This window comes from Magnolia sinica, chromosome 4 (assembly GCF_029962835.1).
Source record: "Magnolia sinica isolate HGM2019 chromosome 4, MsV1, whole genome shotgun sequence".
Taxonomy (NCBI): Eukaryota; Viridiplantae; Streptophyta; class Magnoliopsida; order Magnoliales; family Magnoliaceae; genus Magnolia; species Magnolia sinica.
Genome location: NC_080576.1, coordinates 75392655 through 75402740, shown reverse-complemented (window position 1 = coordinate 75402740; position 10086 = coordinate 75392655). Strand labels below are relative to the sequence as shown.

At 38.2% G+C, this 10086-nt stretch overlaps 1 non-coding gene across 1 annotated transcript; it reads left to right on the top strand.

The window, feature by feature from the left end:
• The first annotated feature begins 877 nt into the window (after positions 1-877).
• LOC131244775 (small nucleolar RNA R71) lies at positions 878-984 on the top strand. Its single transcript, XR_009170552.1, has one exon. It is a non-coding gene; the product is annotated as a small nucleolar RNA R71 (small nucleolar RNA).
• The last annotated feature ends 9102 nt before the right edge of the window (positions 985-10086 follow it).

The window sequence follows — 10086 nt, the reverse complement described above, 5'->3', positions numbered from 1 at the left end:
CCCGCTTGGGTTAATAATATAAAGGGAGGTACCTTAGCTTCTCGAATCTACTGTATGAATAAGCCTAATCAATTACTTGGCTAACACGACCATGCACTGCATTGCATGTGCTTTGGCGAGGAAGTGCACATTTAGGGAGTTTGCCATGCACGATTGTTAGATGAAGTGGTTAAGGGAGTGCAGGCGAGGGCACGCATCATTATTGCATATCATTCTTGCATTAACAAGAGTAATTAGGAAGTGATTGTTGTATTGCTTTATCATTACTGCTTGATTGAATTGATAACATATTAACCTTTGCCTTATAGTACCACTGAGTTGATCACTCACTCCCACGCTGTGACGGTGTTTTAAAACACCAACCAGACTCTGATTTAGTTGCAGGTTACGATGAGGCTTACTCGACAGAGTCAGATTTCATAAACGAGGAGTTCTTATACGTGCAACTCTCAGGCAGCTCTGTGTAGACCTTGAGCTGCGTCGCCGGGATTACAGGATACATAGATTAGTTGAACACTTTATGCTTTTGTCATTTTATAAACTTTAGAAACAATCCATTAAACATTCAGCCCAGTTACATACTTATACTCTGGAGGTTGTAAATCACCTACTTATTCAAATATGCATTTTACAGTCTTCCGCTTGCTTAATCAAATTACCTCTAGAGTATGATATGCTATTTTAGTTTAATCCCACTCATGTTTAATGCACTAATATGGACAACATTTAAACATCATTTTCTATGTTGCATAAGTGATGCATTGGATCTCGGGAGTTGGGCTTTGCTTGACCCTTGAAATTTGGGGCGTTACAGGGTTTCTTGCTACGCGGGTCCAGCGTTAGAAGAACTGACAAGGGTGCAATGCGCTTCGTTTCAAAACCGTGTTGTGGGCATGAATTGACAAGATCCTTTAATCGCTCCTAACATTGGAAGAATGTTTCATCCTCCTTTTGAGCGAAGTTCATGATTGACTTTCTAAGTGTGTTCATTTTATGATGTGGAAATTTTTTTTATGAGCTCCCTTATCTTATCATTACATGTGCCAATAGATCTGGGACGTAGTGAATGCAACCATGTCTTAGCTTTCTCTTTCAAAGAAAAAGTAAAGAGTTTCAGCCTGACTGTGTCATCAGACACGTTTGGAAAATATAAAGTAGCTATAATCTCATCAAACTCTTTCAAGGGTAAATATGGATTTTCTGACTCCAGCCCATGAAATTTAGGAAGGAGTTGGATTACCACAGGCTTGATTTCCACGTGTCCCGTATTCTCTGGAAAAACCATGTATGAGGGTGTGCTCACTCCCGCTGGATGTAAATAATCTCGTAATGTGTAAGGCGGGGGTGCTTGATGCACCTCATTCTCATCCAGGACTTCCCCAACCCTAGGTTGAGGTAGTCCTTCAAGTTGATTGGCCTTAACCTCAATTAACTCTAGGGATCTCGAGCAGTGTCTAGTCCTGCGATGGATAGTCAACCCTTAACCAATCCTTCTTCAGTCAAGAGACATCGAGTGTTGTCACGGACCCACTTGGGCATAAAACACTCTCAGCCCTCAATCTTAGATTCTAACCTAAACCTAAAAAAGAAGAAAAGAATAGAAATCTAGAGAAGAGTTAGAAAGAAGTTACCAAATTGGAAGTTCCTAGGTTAGGTCTTACACAACAAAACAAAACAAAACAAGTCGATTTCAAAAAATAGAAAGTAAACTAGTTTCTAAAAAGGAAAGTGTCTAAAAATAGAAAGTTTCTAAAAAAATAACTTATGAAAGTTCTAAACGTAAAAATAGAGAGAAAGTTAGTTTCTAAAATTAAAAGAAATCTTAGAATTAGAAAGTTTCTAAAATTAAAAGAAATCCTAGAATTAAAAAGTTTCTAAAAATAGAAAATAAAACATAATCTAAAAATAGAAAAATAGAAAAACTAGAAAGAGATTACCAATTTAGAAAGTCGATGTCAAGATCCTACAAAACAAGAAAGTTAAGTTAGTTTCTAAAAATCAAAAAGAAAAACCTAAACCTAAAATTAGAAAACTAGAAAAACCCTAATCTTAACCTAATTCTAAAACTAGCTAATCTTAGAAAAACGTAACCCTTAGTCCCCAGCAATGGCGCCAAAAACTTGTTTACCACCCCAAGTATAGGGTCGCGATGTAGTAATAATCTCGGTAAGACCGAGTTCGAATCCACAGGGACTGAACCTTGTACGTATTTTGAAAGTAACTAAAACTAGAATTAGAAGAACATGTAATCTAAATTTGAATTAATTAAGAGAGTAATTGTGATTAAATTGATTAAAATAAACAAATTCAAAGGTGGTGACTAGGGTGCCAAGGATCCACTTGTAGAGATTAGGGAGATCTATTCTTGATTCAAGAACACAACTAGAATCAGAGTCCCATCTTCATCCAGTTGGAAGATATATTATTAAAAACCAAATCTGAACTTCCTTTGATCCAATTTTCAAGAGATGAGAGGTATGAGAATTAGAATTGATTCCATCACAAAACCATGCCCATGAGTCAAAGAAAACAACAGAATTTAACCAATCCACAACCAATCTGAAAGAGTTATGAACATTAGGAAGGATTCCATCATCCAACCATGTCCATGTGACGATGGTGAACAATAAGGCTTCTTAGTTTCACAACCATAATAATGAAAAGAACATACTCAAATCTATCTTAGATCCATTGTAATTTAAGTCACAATAAACCATTAAAAACTATGAATATTCCTTATGATCAAACTAAAATCAAGGACAGTTTAACGTAACATGAATCAAAGCCATAAACAATGCCCCATCACGCTACAAGCTTCATCTCTTAGCCCTAGCTAAGAGGTTTAGTCAATCATCGACATGATGACACTAAAAACTCTTAAAGGAAAAACATAAATAAAGAAAACCAGGAAGAAGGAAGGGAAGAAAAGGTGTTGCCGTCAGCCATCCACAGTTTCTCTCTCTCTCTCTCTCTCTCTCTCTCTTCTCTTCCACGTTTGATGAATGGCTTTCCTCTCTCCTTTCTCCTTTTATAACCAACCCTTTGTCGGTGGAATGGAGTGCGTAAGGAGGGAAGTCGGTGGAGAACTTTCGCAACAGACATTGTTTGCATAGGAAAAACGCAAACAAGTTGCGTTGGACCCGTTTTGGTGTGGATAGCCAACCTGTTTCGGCCATCTGACTTGTTCAGACTCCTTAGTGGTGGTCAATTTTCCTATGGAAGTGATTTGGACGGTTTAGATCATTGAACCGGTCGTGATCTTGATAGCCGAACGACCATAAAAATCCAGCGCATGGGAGTTGCGCTGAGCTCTTGGTGGGGTCCACTTCGGCTATTGTTTGAGAAATCCACGCCTCCACCAGATTCCTCTTAGAATTTTGGTCGGAAATGGTCGATCTTGGATTGTGTTGACACGACCCATTGTTGTAATCATGCTGCAATCATTTTGGATGTTGCAGGGTAGTCTGTTTGTGGTCGCTACGACCGGCACGTGCGCGTGCATAGTTACCCATGATCAACATGAGTTTGACCTTTTTTCACCCTTCTGCATGATGGACGGTCTGGATTGTCCTTGTGGGCCCTGAGGGTGGCCCATAACATCCCTTAAGTAGACGTTGTCCATCCAGTTTCGTAGCGAGAAATTGGATATCCAAATATGATTTGGATTATATGAGTCAGTGCACGCTGACCGTTTTTGGCTAGCACGGTACACAATGAGTGCACGTGCATTGTGTGCGCACCCAACTCCAGGTGGGGTCTATCGTGATGCTCATGAGAAATCTACTCCAACCATCTACTTTCTCATCTAATTTAATGGGTTGATACCAAAATTGAAGCATATCCAAAGATCAGATGGGCCGTAAATCAATGATTTAGTGGAGGATCTGTCCATTGGACCACTTCCACAAAGAGCCAATGACTGAAATTTTATGTGTACGGTTACTTTAGGGTCCTCAGGCCAGATATAAAGTTTGGAGCTAAACAGATGGTGAGAACCCTGTGATCTTGCATTAAGGACGACTTTCAGGCCCCTTTAACTTCAATCACTTAATTTTCTCAGATCTTTGGCATGTAAATTCTTTGATCTTGGTCTCTTAGGATCCGTCCCTTGCCTTGGTGATTCTTGACCGTTAAATCCATGCCTTTACCACCATTTTTCAATCCAAGCTCTTAAATTCACCTTGCAACGCAAACACGATTAAAATAGAGCATTAAGCATTATCATGTACGTAAAACTAAGTAATAATTGGGGTCTAATATGTAATATTTGACCGTCAACAGTGACCAATCCACTCACGCAACCCTTTAGTTCGCACACCCCTTTGGACCACGCAACACCACACTAGCTCTACAACCAAGTCACTTCCGCAATAGTCCTAGAGCAAAGAGAAAGGGACTAAAAAGAAGTAAGGAAGAGGAGAGAAAATGCACTCATGTTATGCAAAACAGTGAGGAAGATACATTCTTTGTTGCGTGCAATCTACCCATGTAACAATGCTTTTTTCCATGACCCATGAACTTCATGGATTTTTGGATTCTCGTGCAGTATAACTTCCAGTGTGTATATTGTCTCGAATGTTGACATGAAGCGAATATTTCAGCCTATATGACCCTTTTGCCACTTCGACAGATATAAAACACGCTGAAATGCTGCCGAAATTATCATTGAACTACTTTCTTTCTATGTCATTTTCCTGATTCATTGTACTTTGTTTCAGAATCAAGGAAAATATGAAGATGTAATCGAAGCTTAGAATAAATAAAATATATGATGATGTTCTTCTACTTTCTTTGTTATTATTGAATGATGATCCCCCAAAATAAACACTTTTATTTCTTGTTGAAATAGATGAGACTCACTTTGTGGGTTGATTCACCTTAGATGTCCCGTGTCAGTAAATATTGATAGGTTGTGCATCCTATAACGATACCCAAATCAAAAGTTATAATTAATTTACAGTCTACCTTCTTTTAGTCCAACCATGCTAGGAATGTATCTGTGCCATGTCATACATCAAACCTCTCCACTTGAAAAAAACTTGTCCTCAAGTTACTCAAGGGACTTCGCTCATGTTACTCAAATAATTTTTGGCACCGATGTTTATTAGCCTCTTCCTTATAGTTTGCATTAGGCTCTTAAGCTGAAAGAATACATGTACTCACACTCTCCTTGACTTGACTAGTATGGATCAGTTCCTTCACTTGTGCTTGCAAAATCTCACATTCTTCCTGATAATGTGGGTAATTAGGCATACTTGCCCCTAAGACAAGAACAATGTGGTTTTGTATATCTCGTATGAGAGGTAATTTATTAGGAAGTTCATTGAGAATTATCACCTTGAACTCCTGCAACACTAGTTTCAAATCCTCTAGGATGTTCATAGGCTCTATATATTTTTTCTTTTCAACTAATGCATCTACATCTCCTAGTTCCTCAGATTGTTTAATGAAATCATGTATGGGTATCAGAGACTGTTTGTAATACCTTGGTTCCCGAAACCCGAGTACACTACTCATTTTTTAAAAACCCGAGTGTTAACCTTTAACGGTGGCTCAAATTTCATGTACATTTTTTTCCTTTATCAGAGTTAGTAATTTTAGTGAAATAGAAGCAAATCACATATAAGAGGGAGTTCAAATATACAAAACCAAATATTTCAAGTGTTAACCCAAAAACCTATACAAATCAATGTCTTAAGTTTTTAAAATATATAACAGTACAAATTAAATATAAATGAAATCAAGAATAAAGAGTCACAAGATCGTCTGTCTCCACCTATTCCACATGAACACCAGCATACACATCCTTTGTGTCTCCTGCACACTGATTACGATTTGATAGCGTCAGTTATCACAGTGAGGTATAACCCCAATATTTATCGTATCATCAACATAATTAAGCATAGTTATTTTAAGAACAGTGTTTAACAAATATTTCATAATAATTATCATAGTAATCAGATAAGGTTCATCAGATGCACATTCATTAAATAATCTCACAAGGATAGTCTTATTAAATGCATGAATGCATGCACATGCTCACAGACCTGGGGATGCACATCCAGTTGGCAAAAGGTCGCCCAATGAGAACTATCCACCCAGAAAAGTACTCAGAGGTACGCCCTAAGGAGGACTAGCCATCCGGAAAAGACCATGTAATGACGACACCCAAGGTGAACTAATCTATTGCAAAAGTACTCAAAGGTACACCCTAAGGAGGACTAGGCACCCAAAAAAGTCCATGCAATAAGGACAACCCATAGCGGTTCGAATGCATGTAATAATAACTTAAGATCACTCGGTAAAATACTCTATGGTACAACACATAGTGATCTAAGAAAATTCGCATGTCTTACATCAACCACCCGGTAAAGTCCGTATGCTATGAAAATGCAATATTAGCACAACCATTATTATTCCAATTTTAAACAACCATTTTTAGAATGTTCAAAGGTCACTATGGGAGGCTTGTCACCAAGCATAGGCCGACAGCTCAGACATAGTGTCCTATTCCACTATCCCTGGCTCATGAGAATAATAACTATGATGTTTTAAGGGTAACCCCTTCAACTAGTACCAATCATTGTCCAACAAGTGAAACTTACCAACGCAAGGTTGTATGAAAATGATCCGTCAAAGCCACATAGGCAAATATTCCATCAAGACTACAAGGGAAAAAAGTTCATCCCAAGGATGCAATAAAAATGGGATTATTCCCAAAAAAAAGCCACGAAGTTACGAAGGATCCACAAGATGGTAAGTCCATGACAAGGAATTTTTATTTAATCTATTTTGCAGAAAGGCCACAAGTTCAAGGACTTCCACAAAATCATTAAATAACCGCAAATGGTAAAACAAGCCAAGCGTAATGTCAACAGTATTTACACATGTAAAGTGGAATATTTGAGATCCATAGCATGTTCATATTTGAATGTAAATCTAACCATCAATCATTATGAAGAATTACTCAAATAGAAATTAGAATTTATTATCAATTTTATTGAGTATTATATTAGGCAATAGATGAAATAAATGAGCTATGCTAACTATTAAGATGTAGAAAATATTGAACGGTGATCCTCATCTTTCAACAGTTGGTTCATCTCTTAGTAATGCTAGAAATAGTTGTATGTTCCCTAGGATCAAAATCTAACAAAATTAGAATACTTTGAGTGATTAGATTACAACGTAACAAAATTTATATAGTTAGGATTAAAGGTTAAGGTTTAGATCATGTAAATTTTAGGGCTCCATCCAGCAATCTAAATCTAAGTGTAGGTTTTAGAACTTTAACTTTCTACGCAAAGAGTAAAATAATATTACTAATGATAATTTGCGGATTGGTATTAATTTTCTCAACAATATCTAATATAAAATTAAGGGTTTAATAAATGTTATAAATTATAATAAAATAATTATTAACAGTAATCTAATAAGATCTAATATTAAAAATCATATTAACCCATAATGGAAATGAAAACATTATCTAATAATGATAATGATAATATTTTAATAGCTAATAATAGTGAACCTAGACATACTAATTATTCAAACAAAATGATACAAGATATGAACATTGACTCACCTTGTTGCGAAACTTGACCAAATTAGGTCTGGAATCAACTAGATCCGTAACCAACTCGGACGATCACCGAGTTGACTCGGTAGCCCTTTCTTCCCTCTTCTTATTCCTTCTTTCTCCCTCATCTTTCTTTCTTTTTTCTCTTCCTACTTTCTCTCTCTCTCTCTCTGTGTTGGCAGTCTAGTCATGGATATTAGAATCGGCCCTGATTTAACTTAGTTGAGTTGATTTGACTCGGTAGCGATTTGAGGAATGGACCAGTGCCATTCCTCCCATCTTCTTCTTCCTTCCTTTCTTCTCCCTCTCCATTTCCTCTTTCTGTTTTCTCTGGTGGTCCAACAATGGATGTCAGACCATCTTGACTTGGGCTAGAACGTGGCTTGACTCAGGCACAAATGCAGCAATGAGCAACGCCCACCTGACTCGTCCTCTCTCCTTTTCTTCTCTTTCTTTTCTCCTTTCCTTTGGAGTTTGCATCAATGGGTCAGGACTCACCTTGACATGCCATGAGACTCAGTCAAAATTTCACCAGCGATACAGACAAGTCAGCCTGGTGCGGACAGACTCAGGCTCTCTCTCTTTCCTGTCTTCTTCTTTGGTGCTCCTTCTTCTTTCTTGTAAGACCCCGTCCATTCCATACCATTTTCTATGCTTATGTGAACGATGATAGATGCCCTTAGCTAGACTTGAGCCATGCATAGTGCACACCCAAGTGACCGGAACCCTAAGGCTTCGAAACCAATTTCATATCGACTGCCCCATCGCCTTGATCGCATAGGTGCCACTCACGCGTCTGTACGATGCTTCGTTAGTGAGATATGCCGCGAAGAATCGTTAGCGTATCATGTGCGCATGGTATCATATACTCCATTCCACACATGTGCATAACACATGCCATGCACACATGCACATGCCACACATGGGTGAGAAAATCTCTACCCATGTGTGTCACGTCACCCTCCCATGCCATCCCTCTCTCATCAGCTCCCCAAAGTCAACTTCTCTCCATACCATACCCTATACATGACATCATCACACCATGCCATCCCATGCTCTTTTAATCTACCATTAATTCTTAATCATGCATAAATTTTCATAATCCTAGCCTAAGCTAACATTAATCACATTAGCCTAACCTAAGCAAATTTTTATCCATTTATCTATAAATAGTCTTCCATCCCTTAGCATTTTCACCTTTTTCTACAATTAGGAGAGAGAGATAAAGAGAGAGAGAGGAGTGATCTTGGTGGGCCATCAACTCCATCAATCCCATCCCTTCTATCCATCTAGTCCATCAAGGTGAGTACACCCCCTCCACTCTTATGGTTTGTTTTCTTTTTGATTATTTGGATGATTAATAGTGGTGATGATTTGATGATAATGATGTGATCAATGGTGTGGATGCATAGGAGAATACATATAAAAAGATGATTAATAGTGGTGATGATATAATGATAATGATGTGATTAATGGTGTGGGTGTATAAGAGGATTCATATAAAATAATAATAATAAATTGTTATAGACATCATGTGGGACCCATTGATAATGGGCCCCACCAGAATGTTTGTATGCCATCCAAACTGTCCATGTATGGGGCCAAACTTACACACACATCTCTCACACACCACACAAAAGTTTAGAAATAGAAATAAATAAATAAATAACTTATATATATATATATATATATATATATATATATATATACATACATACATATATAAGGGAAAGTGGATGCTGTTGCTGCCAGCGTCCAGAGGACGCTGCAATAAGCAACGTCCAGGCTGCTTGATAGAGGCAGGGGGCTGTGGGCCCACAACACCCCCCCTGAGAAGTATGTATTTGATCCATACCATCCATCCTATTTTCCAGATCATTTTAGGAGTTGAGCCGAAAAATGAAGCCAACCCAAATCTTTGGTAGGCCACACCATTAAAAATCATTTTAATAGTGATATTTACTATCAAAACTATTAGGGTTCACTGTGATGTTTCTATACACCGAAACATATTTAATATTGGACATGTTGGACCTGTCACAAGTCCAGGAATCGAATTGACGGATTAGATCATCCTAATGTGGGCCCCACCTATGAAAAACTATTGAAAAACAAATAAATAAATAAAATAAATAATGGCTGACGCTGTTGCTGTTAGCATCCAGAGGACGCTCTAGCAACCAGCGTTCTACTGCTTAGAATGCAGGAAGGGACGGTGGGCCCCACCATAGGTCCCACCGTGATGTATGTAGAGCATCAACACTGTGCATTTGATGGGCCCCCTCTAGATAATGGGTCTCCCTAAAAATCAGCTGTACACTAAACTCAGGAGGCCCACACCATCAAAAATCATGAGAAGACATGCCCAAAACATATAAGGGCACTTACTGGGGCCCACCTGAAATTTGGATGCATCTGAAACTTAGACTGAACCCTCAACCAAGTGGGACACACATAATGGATGGCCTGGATTCGTAAACCATGTCCCGGTGGCGCAACAAATGATT